General features: G+C 30.2%; 1 protein-coding gene across 1 annotated transcript in view; it reads right to left on the bottom strand.

Moving 5' to 3' along the window:
• LOC119671074 (loricrin) overlaps positions 1–12,043 on the bottom strand; it is a gene marked incomplete in the record, with an annotated part of 302,007 nt that overhangs the window by 278,221 nt on the left and 11,743 nt on the right.

The following is a 12,043-nucleotide window of genomic DNA, read 5'->3' as shown; positions in this document are numbered from 1 at the left end:
TGCAGATACTAGTCGCTTGCAATTAAATATATATATAATATATAGAGTGAGGACTTACCAAAAGTAAAGTAATCGAAAACTATAATAATTATAGTATTCAGTTGGTTTTTTTATATTATTAAGAACATACTTGAGCAATTTCGATACATATCGGTAACACCCGATCATTTTTTAGAACTTCTCAGAAGCTATTGTAATGCTCAATGTTAAACTTTATGGTCTCTAACAAAAACATAAATATCATAGTGGTCCTCAGTCGAAAAAAAGTTTGGGAACCAACTATCGATAGTGTATCCGATTTCCTAACATATTACTATATAGTATACGGACGTTTTATCCTTTCTTCTGAAAGATTTATTATCCCCGGAAAAATTTTCGCATTACTTCAGTGTGAATCGCTTTTATATTGGCTCAATAGAACATGGTTTGAACTTTAGCTTGACTTTTACTTTATAAAAGCTACTACTTTCGAAAGCAGTAAAAATTATATGTCAGATCCAAAACAATATAAATAGTCAATCTGTTAATACTACAGCTTAAATTCAACTTTTGTAAAAATCTGTTCTTAAATAATTCTTTTTTGACAGTAGTTTGAGCTTCAAAATATCACTTTCCTTTTATCCTATTTAATCTTTTATATGGTATTAATAAATAATGCTAAAAGTATCTGTCAAAGCATAAAGGAAGTTTCATTAAATTTTTAATAAAATAGAGTCTCCTGTTTGCTGCATGTCCTTTACTTAGCAAAAGCTTTCAAAATTCCTGAAATTTACTAAAAGCAATAAAAACTAATTATCTTTCTTTGCGCAGACAGCAAATTTGCACACCAGCAAAATTCACAACTTAATTAACATTAATTTTCTTTCATGTATCAGGCAAACTGGCAGGCAGGCTTTTATGCACTGAAATTGAATCACCAAATGTAAACGAAATTAAAAATTTAAGTTAAAATAACGCCTGGGAATGAAGTATCCATTGCAGCATGTATTATCCAACATGCATCCTTTATGTTTCGAAACTTTACTATATGTGGAAACAAAAGGATGTGCAATCTCTATGCTGGTAATTAAAGCAATCAGAAAGCGAAGCCATGTAAGCTCCCACATGTGAGAAAGATACACTGCTAATGCAATATTAGCTGTAGAATGGAACCACTCTATTTAAACAATATTCACACGTGATTCTATAGACTAAACTCTATACATATATACTATATACTAAGTATATAATATACATACGTACTCATAAATGTATGTGCATAATTTCATTTCATTTTTTTAGTTAAAGTTAAAGGCCCTTTAAAAATTTTATGCGAGCTCAATCGGTGAGGCCAATTTGAAATTGAAGCCTATTTTAAATTGCTTCGCGAGTAGGTATGGTAATAAAAAATTATTATGCCATGATATGAGTGCATATGTAGCTCGTAAAGTTGAAAGATAAATAGCGTATCTTAATTTGCTGCAGTTGACAGCTGCTTTGGGCACATCCCAGCTATCCTGTTACCCGGCAATTTTGCAAATGTCATTTCGCTGAAGCACAAGGTTTTCAGAGCTCAACTGTCAACTAAGCTTTACCCAATTATAAAGGAAAATAAAAGAAACATACATTTATGCAATGAAAGGAAAAAATACTAAAAAATTGTCGGGTAAAAAACGAGGGCACAAAGGATTGCAAAGAATATTGCTTTGTCATATACATGAAGACTGCTTTTCACTCAATATTGGCTTATCAGCATTATTGCAACATTTTTCAGTCATCAACACTAATGGAATTTTCAGTAAAAATGCTTTTGTGAATTGGCTCAAGAGCACAGCTCAAATACATTTTACCAGTATGTGCAAAAATACAATGTCCGTATGTGTACACATGTTTATGTAAAGGACTTAACACAAAAGGATGCGTATAAATATAGTCGATGAAATGATCAACTCCGTAACAGAATTTAATTGAACTCGAAAAACGAAAAATATTTAAATCAAACATTTTAATGCATTTATCTTTAAAACATGTAGTTTCATATTGAGATAAGTTTGATGTATGTTCTGCTACACTTGATGTAATGAAATAAAATAAAAATTTTCGATTTAAAACAGCTACTTAGCTTACATATAGTATCAATGAAAATTATCTGTTATCTTTATTAAACGGACTTGACCGCGAATAACTTTGTTTATGAAACAACAACAACGTTCAGAATCAGACTATATTAGTACATTGCCAATATGTGCTAATATAGTCTCAGTAGGCAATAAGGTTTAGATGTCTCTCTCGGTCGATAAAATTTTTACTCTACGTATCGCTCATTTACTCTATGCTTCTGCTTTATCTATGATAAAGCAGGTGTTACGGGCATTTGAGAGAAAAGTTCTTTGTAAGATCTTTCATAAACTATTTACAGGCTATCAGTACCACGCCACATCTGGAAATAACACGAATTATGCGACCATTAGCACGACATTGGCACTATCAGTGACTTAGCCGGTTTGGCAATTGTTTATGATCCCTTCCCAATCTTGGAAGAGATCATAAACAATTACTACGATGTCAACATGAAAATCACAAGAACTCGCTCACAGCGCATCCTATGCTTCTGTGCTTCTATATGGCGCAAAAAATTTACTTTCATCAAATCAGGCTTCGTTATCGTGAGCATGAAAGATCTTATAGATATAGAACACCAAATATGCAATCGAACATATAGTAGAATTATTCCTACCAGTATCAGCTGGAACTCTCTCTCTCTCTCCCTTAACTAACGAAACTTATTTTCCCTAAGTCGTTTATGATACTACCGCTTCTATGGGGCATAAAAGTATGAGCATAATTACAGAATGTTGATAATATAGATAGCAATTGCAATCTTCTAGAGAAAATCTGTTCACAAAACCAATTATCTACAAGTTGGCGAAAATTATCGCATTTAAAAAATCCAAGACCTACAGATACTTTCGCTTGTCATTGACATTGCTCAAACAACACAACATTCAAAGACTCCATTGCCTTTGTCATGATCTCAGGGTGGAAGACGCCTTCATCGAAAAAGGCGTCTATCGACGAGAAAATCGGATAACATTTTTCTCTGACTTCCTAGATAGAGAAAAACAGTGTCTTCGGTGAAGTAACCAAGTTATAAAAGCATTATTCGCACTTTTTGTAAAGGACTAGAGAGAAAACTAGATAAGACTAATCTTCCTTTCCTTTTCCTTTTCCTTTTCGATTGCTAAGGTCCACCAAGCTAGTATTACAATTCTTTATACCAAATATTCTAGGTAAAATCGGATCACCCAGCTAAATTGTTGCTTGAGCGAAATATTCATGATTCTAAAGTAATCTTTTATTTTTGTAGGATCAGAATGACATCATCAATGATGAGCTAATAAGAGCTGATGAAACTGTGCCATAAAAATTGCAGTTAGTGGACAAAAAACCAATTTTAATATTTTTTTTCAAATGTATAGTTTTGTCAAATGTCGGATTCATTACCTGCTTCACCCAATGATGAAGAAATGCAATAATGCCTTCCGAATCATACCAATTGTAATGTTAATTGTAATGTAATTTGTACATTTTGGTACAAATACTTAGCTAGTATTAAATAAATAAAATAGAAACCAAGTCATTCGGAGATCAAATCAAGAAGAAAAAATAAAAAAAACCAATTTAATTGATAGGCTAATAAAAACTTATAAAGCATCTGTTTGTAAATAATAAATTTAAAATCAATTTTTTATTTCCATTTAAATAAATTGTTTATGCTTTGCCCAAAAGAGTTTGTTTACAAAACTGTCGCCATAAAAGCTTTAAAATATTTTGTTTAATATTTTTGGCAGGTCACCAAAATTTTAGTGGCGTACACTTAGTACGCGAATCGAAAAACCTTGCATCTCAATTGACAAAGTAGAAGATTCAAGGACAATATTAGTACAATTTCCATTTTCGATAATAAAAAAAATCATATAAATATAGATTTTTTTATAAATTTCTTAAAAAGAAATTAAACCCATATACTTCTATTTAACATTAAAAATTCATTTTTGTTCATACAAAAACCATATGTATATATATATATATAATATATAATACTAGATTCCATATATAATATAAACGAATTTGTAATGGAATAACGATATTGCAGCAATATATCTCATTGTAATTGCAATAGAAAATGTTGCCAACAATGTCAACGTTTTAGTAAAGTGAGTTATATAATAAAAGAGATTAAAATATTTCAATCCTTGACACGGATTATGCATGTACAGTACAGGATTAAGATACGAAATAAGTAGTTAGAATGAGAAAATGCAATTTGACAAAGCAAAAAGAAGTTGCTTTTCTTTAACGATATTTGTGGTAATAAAAAACTATTAGAGTTACATGATATGTTCAAGCTAATATTTATAGTGACGAGTGAAATGCATAATTATATTTAAATTCAAATAAAAGTTAAAAAAAAAGTATTAACTTCCAGAAATAGAAACATAACCTTTTCACAAACATTTTCTGGCAGTCATGTATTCTTACCATTTTTAATAAAACATGGGAAGACTCAACGATATGTAGGCATCTATATGCAATCTGGCCACGTTCCGATAAAACGCAAAGGCATCTCATTGAGATACCCTGTAGAGATATCGGTCTTTTGGTAGGTTTACTTACAGATCACTGTAAACTAGGATGCCATGCTTGAAGATTAGATCTCCCTGTCAAACAAACCTGTAGCAGCTGCCGGAAAGACGTTGAGAGTACCTCTCATCTATTATGTTTTTGCCCAGCTCATGCACAGCGGCGACTCAACACTTTAGAAGCTCCCTTTCTTGAGATTCTTGATCAATTACAATACCTGACACTAAATAGTATTTTAAGCCTTCGCCAAAGGTTCTAGATGGTTTTAAACCCTGAGTTTTTCCTACATATACGGTAACACAATGGACCAATAGACCTAAGTGGATCCACTAGCGATCACCGTTATAACCTAACATAACCTAAATTCTTAACTTAATTATTAGAATATTTTATTTTCGATTCAGTGTACTATTCATATTTACTTAATACTTATTATTGAAAGTTGGACTTAAAACACTGTTTCTTTATTCACTAACTTTAATATTATAAATACTTTTTTTACTTCTGTTCTAATCGCACCCATAGTGCAAAATCAAAGCTCAGAAAATATTGTGAAACTCAGCTGAGTTCAGTGAATAACCCAAATATAGGAAGATATAGGCAGATATATTTATTTCACTAAATGGCACTCAAAAATATAACCATTATCATTTGCAAAGAGTAGCAGTATATATATGGAAAATTATACTGGACTATAAAAAATCCAAACTCACATAGACAAGCTAGAATAATTTATGAACAACGAAAATCGTATTGAGCAAAACAAAGATCGAACCAACTAAACTCGTGGCAGTGCTGAAAGCTCAAGAATTAGGTTTTCTTTTCTACCAGAAATACAGGAGCTGCAGGCATGATAAGGAAAAAAACCAAGTAACCACTTTCGACGAACAAGGTCTTTTAAAAATAATCTACCCCTAGGAGGTAACCCGACCAACTTACAGTAATAAGAAAATGGCATCAATCTATAACTTCAAGAGAAGAATAACTAAGTCTCTGCTAAAATCAACAACTATCATAACAATAGAAATTGTGAAGTTACGAGGATGTGGTATACGAATTCGCAGTATGGTATTATATGACATTCAAATGGCCTCTAATAATATGTTTGTCCAAAATACTCATAAGGTACGGCAAAAACTATGATTGGCAAGAATAATAAAGCATTACTGACTATTATAAACCAATTCTCACTGTTGAAGCACTGGTACTTGATAGTATTATAAAGCATAAACCAAGGAGAGCGGACATTTGGGAATAACATGTAAAACCTTACAACAACTCAATGGTGGCTCAGTGGAAGATGAAGAACTCAAGCTGATTGAATAGAAAATCTTAAGATATCACTGCAATCTACGCAGAGCATAACTTTTTTAATAAGTGACGTTAACGCAAACTTTAAAAAGAATTTATATCTTATTTAAAAATATTTTAAAGCAAACATTTTTCAGATACTATTCAAACACATATTGCCTGTAAATTCCACTTAAATTTAATTCAAATACTTGGGCCAAGTTTAAAATTCAGAATGAGTTGCATAATTCTCCTGCAGAAGTGTCCTCATTTATTGCACTGGATTTTTAGCCATTGTGCATTTGCTCTGTGGTGTTTGCATTTGTTTAGAATTTTATACCAACATAACTAAAGCAATAAAACTTAAAAAATATATTTAACTTGTCGGAAATAAGTTAGCTACTTATATAACCGAAAAAAATCAATATTTCTTTTTATAATATACAACCTAAAAAAGTTTTCAATTTCCAATTTCCAATTTAAACGTTTCAAGAATTTTAAGTTAGTGAGCTTATAGCGATGTAGACATAAACATAGTGATGGGAATTGATTTCCAGAAGTAAACTATTTTATGTATTTATATTCACAAATATAATACTAATAGAATGACAAATATATGTATGAAATTATATGCATATATACTGTGACTTTTACAGAAAGCAGCTTTAGGTTCAAGCACCCTATAAAATATTTCAGACCGTACTAGATATAATGGATTATTTAACGCTTAAATAAGTTCATATAAATTTTAAATTAATTTTCAGCTCAGATATAAAACTCTTGCAGCTTGAGAATAACTTAGCTTTTGTTTCACGGTTCAAGACCGTGTCCTCTGTATATTTTTTGATGAAAATACCTGGACCACAGTGATAGCTAGCCACTTGAAATAAGCACTGTGGATATACTTAACCCTACCACTCTCTGAAAAATGATGACTTATCTTACCCACATATAATAACCTGACAGAAACGGGAGGTTAGACAGTATTCAAATAGATCAAAGACTACTGCGTCTAATCGATTGGATTATGGTTGAAGAGAATCCACACAAATGGAAAAATATTGTTACAAAAGTTAACACAGCACTTTAGTTGTAGTTATTTAATGATAATGATGATTAATGAAAATAATGATGACAACAAATTTATAAAAGTTAATTGTAATTGCATTATCATGTATATTACACAATGACGTGAAAATATATATATGTAGTAGAAAACCCGATTAAAAAATAATTTTAACTCACATTTGTGTGTTTTTAATTGCACAAATAAACGATTCGATACCAAATCGACTAATAGTTATAAACTAGACGCTGTAGTAGGCAACGTTTCAGTAGCAAAAAATAGATATTAGATTAACTCAGATTATAGTTTAATATTTTTTAATTGCGCAATATGTTGTTTACAATTTTTTTATTAAACAATTTTTTTATTATACTTATATATGCATAAAGAGGTTTTGCGAACAGTAGTGAACTACAATAACAAAAGTTCATTTTTATAATATTTTAATTAACTGAATTTTTGGCTGACCATACAGTTGTTTCGAGTATTGCCAAATACTCATCATCAATGGTCTTAGAAATAATTCTTGTATTTAATTATTCGTTAATAATTTTTTGAGACTGCAAGTACCTGGTATCGAACTCGTGCCCTGCCAAATTTGAAGTTCAGAGTCAGCGTACCCAAAGCCGTACTTGACATTTATGTTTGCATATTTTTCTGGTGTTTTGCTAAATTTGCTGTGAAAATTTTATTAACAAATTCACTTGCTGTGTTTATGTCATATATATATATATGCATAAAAAAAATAGTATATGGAAAAATTAGATTATTTTAAATTGATTTCAAATCATATTAAAAAAATTCCACTGTTTCAAAAGAATATGTTTCATTTTAAATATTCCACGGAAGTCACATACACCACATTTTATGCGGTATTAAAAATTCCTTTGATTATTCACAGTATAAACTTTAAGGAAATTTAATTATACACAAGAGTATCTACAAAATGCATTAAAACCAAAGATATTTTTTTTGTCATTAAGGGAATATTTTAAATATTTTCTTTATTAATCATAATCCTATTAAGCCAAATGGTTTTATACTTCATATTGCCTACACACAAATTGATATATAAAACAGACATAAATGAATTTCATTGCTTTTATTATTTTTGAATAAATATTGAAAAACTTCAGCTATGAATTGGAATCGTTCATTTTTGGAAATGACACCTACACACAATACTTTCACCTCTTTAACTGCAGTATTTACACTACAAATTTGTCGGCAGCTGCTTTTGACACTCATATGAAAATTTTTACTATAGATACTTCTACTCATATAAGACAATATTTCGCTTCGCGCTTCCGATGGTCGATATTTTTAATAAATTTTTATGACTCATTCTAATGTTGAGTATATTGCGTCTTAAAAGTGAAATTCAAATGAGCTCCGAACACCGAACAAATATCTTAATTGTTTAAAAGCTTAATTAAATAATGTATTTTTGCTTGTTTGATTTTTTTTTCAAATACTTGCAGCAACAATTTTTTTTCTACCTCATCGAATGTGAATTTTAAAATTGCAATTATTATAATATTTTTGTTGAAAATCGAATGTATAATTTATTTGTTTATATCTTAGTTTTAGTTGCTATACTTTTTTTAAGCTGTCGTTAGTATTTTATATTTTTTATATAATTAATTTTGACTTGAATTGCCTTTTAAACGACCGCTACACTTGATTGCTGCAAATGAGGCTCAATAAAAGCCTCGTTCTCCAACGAGTTGCTCACAGACGGGAATCAAATTTAATTGAAGCAAAGTTACAAAGTAATTTTAGCAAAATATATAAGAGAAACACAATAAAAATAATAAAAAATTTATATAATATTTTTTTTAAAACCGGCGAACCTTGAAATAACGAGTAGAAACCAACGAATAAAAAGTTTCATGTGCAAAAAGTTTTAGCAAACAAAAGTAACAAATGACTTAAGTGCATATTAAGCGAATTATTAAATAGGGTTTCATATACGACATATGGTTGTGCAGCGTTTAGTAAAGCTTAAAATACTTCTATTCGCCAGCTAGAAATTGCATAAAGTCAGACTCGGAGAAGTCTTTTCAAAGCACATTAGGACAAATGACATCCTCAGGGACCTCAAAATTGATTCCATCAAAAAATACATAAAGGATAGAGGCATGAAATTATTTACAAAAACTGACAAACTTACCAACACCGCGTTATCAAATCTTAGAATGGTTACAGGCTCCTTGGGGAGGTATGCAGATCTGAGGTCAATTATTGCTTAGTTTGATGAAGTTATAAACAATAATCCAGCCAAGAGGCGTTTTAAAAATACCTCGAGTTAAGAAAGAGTAAAAGTGCTCAAGTGCACTGGCTCAAATAGAAATAAATAAATAAATATGTGATTAGAGAAAAGATTATCAATATAGGTTAGGTTATATTATACCGACGATCCCAGGGGGATCCACTTAGGCCCATAGGCCTATTGTGCTACCGTATTATTAAAAACCCAAGGGCTAAAATCATCTAGAACCTTTGACAAAGCTTATGAGGCTATATAGAGGGAGGTCTCGAAGTTCGCCAAGGTGCTCAAAAAAGAAAGATCCTAAAGTGTTAAGGAGCAAAGCATGTACCACAACTGCAACAGATAAGGTAGAAAGGGAGATTTAATCTCCTAGCATAGGGAAAGAAAGATTTAGTCTTACCTAGAATACAATGACCTGTTACTAAACCTATTACAAGACTGATATTTCTGCGGGGCATCTGTAAGAGAGAATTCAATTTTTATATTGCATACAGATGCCTGCATATCATAGAGTCCACCCATCTTTTATTAAAAAGTTCACCACAGGAAGAACTCAATACCAATATGCATGATGTCAATGTTATGCCCAGACTGTTTAGGTGTTCCGAGTGGTTTGCTGAAGCACCTTGTCTGGCTATCTCATTTGCTTCGTATTTGCTGAAAATATCCCTATGACTGGGAACCCAGATTACACAAATATCAAACTGCGTCGACATCTCATTTAAAAATGTGCAGCAGTCAAAGATTGTCTTAGATAAGATTATCAATATACTTCCATATATGATTAAATAATATATTTAAAGAACTTTTAAATTATATTGAAAACTATACCATTTTTACAAGAATTTAAATAAGCACTTGATTTGTCTGCAAAAAGTAGTACATCCCAAGGACTATTTTGCAGTGTTAGCACATTTGGGTAGTACATTATGTCTCTAGAGAGGGTCATTGGATTTTAATTTTATTAAAAAACACCCCAAGTCTTCCTCTATAGTTCCTTTCTGTTAATTTTCGCTTTTCAGTTACCAATTGTGAGACACAAGATAGAGCACAACATATGATAATTTGATACTTTATTATCTTTTTATCTATATTCGTATGCATCTGATCGAAATATGGCTAATTTATATCTCGTCTTTTTATATGTTCTGGAGTCTCTACATTAAAGTCTCGAATCAATATTTAACGACTCATGTCAGACCTTAAGTCCCTACTATACTCGCCAGATAAAAATTCTTTTGCAGATTTTCAATTTGAAAAATTAACATAGCAGACATTTCGGGAGTTGAATAGTTCACAATAGGGTCAATTTGAGAGACATTTGAGTTGTTGAATGTAAATCTAAGCACTGAGCAGTATGTCGAGCATAGACTGAGGTCAAGGGTTTGTAGCCACGTTTATGGGTCTGTCATGATGCATTCATCAGTCTGCTGAGTTCAACTACTGTCTAGAAACTAAATTGAGATATATGTATAGATTCAGGAAACTAGTTAAATCCAACAACAGTATAACAACATGCACCAGGGCTATATGAATCACTATACTTTTTTATGTTAGAAGCTTTGTATAATAATGCTAATAATGTTAATTGAATATTGAACACACAGTAAAAACTCTCCATTTTCGTCAAGTAGTGTACCAGCACTAAAGATAAATACTTCAACTAACATTTATATGAACATCAAGTATTCATTAAGGTTTCTTCAATTCTTTCTTCAGATGACATTAATTTAAAAAATGTTAATATTTTTCATAACATGGAAGATCCCACAATGTCCAATAAGGCTCTGTTATACCGTAGGTTACAACGTATATATAATTCTTATAAAGCGATTTAATTAAATTTTTAAATTAGCATTTGATTTTTTATAAAACGAACTATAATCACAAATATTTTATAATTCTACTACTTCAGACACATTTATAAAAAATACTGAATATATGAATTTAATAATTACTAATAAGTGAAAACAATTAAGCAATTTTTTTCAATAATTAGCGTATAATTAGTTCGGATTGTTAGTTTTGCATTATTATTATTGTTGACTCATCTAAACTTAATTCATTATATAATTTGTTTAAAAACAAAAAATTTTATAATATATATAAAATATAAAATAAATAATAAAATAAAATTAAGTAATTAAATCTATGTCTCTATATATACCTAATTAGAGATTTGTCAGTCATAAATGAGATAATGGTATTGATTACAGTGCCACTCAGTGTTGATAGTTTTAATTAAATGAATTGAAATTTAAGTATCTGTAACTTTACCAAATTCGAACTATACAAATTAACAAAACTCCAGAAATATGTGCGAACATAAAAGTCAGTTGGCTAATGAACGCTGACTCTGAGCTTCAAATTTGGCAGGGCACGAGTTCGATTCCTGGTACTTCCAGTCGCAAAAAATTATTTGCGAATAATCAAATGTAAGAATTATTTCCAAGACCACTGATGATGGGTATTTGGCAATACTCAAAACAACTGTGTGGTCAGCCAAAAATTCAATTAATTAAAATAATATAAAAAAGAAGTTTTGTTGTTGTAGTGCACTACTTTTCAAAAAACCTCTTAATAAATTAATAAATCTTCTTAAAACATTTTCCAAAAAATTTTATTTTCGTTTTTTTTTTGAATATTCATTAAACTCTTTATTAATAATAGAATAATGACAACATATTAATAAATGAACTAGATTTTGCTTTAACCTTAAATTAAAAACTATGAAAATGAATTTTAAAAATTAAAATTTTTTCTATGTTAGATATATATCTTAAAGATATATT

The sequence above is a fragment of the Teleopsis dalmanni genome, chromosome 1, assembly GCF_002237135.1.
Source record: "Teleopsis dalmanni isolate 2A chromosome 1, ASM223713v2, whole genome shotgun sequence".
Lineage (NCBI taxonomy): Eukaryota > Metazoa > Arthropoda > Insecta > Diptera > Diopsidae > Teleopsis > Teleopsis dalmanni.
Note: the sequence above shows the minus strand (reverse complement) of the source record. Positions and strands in the feature narration are given on the sequence as shown.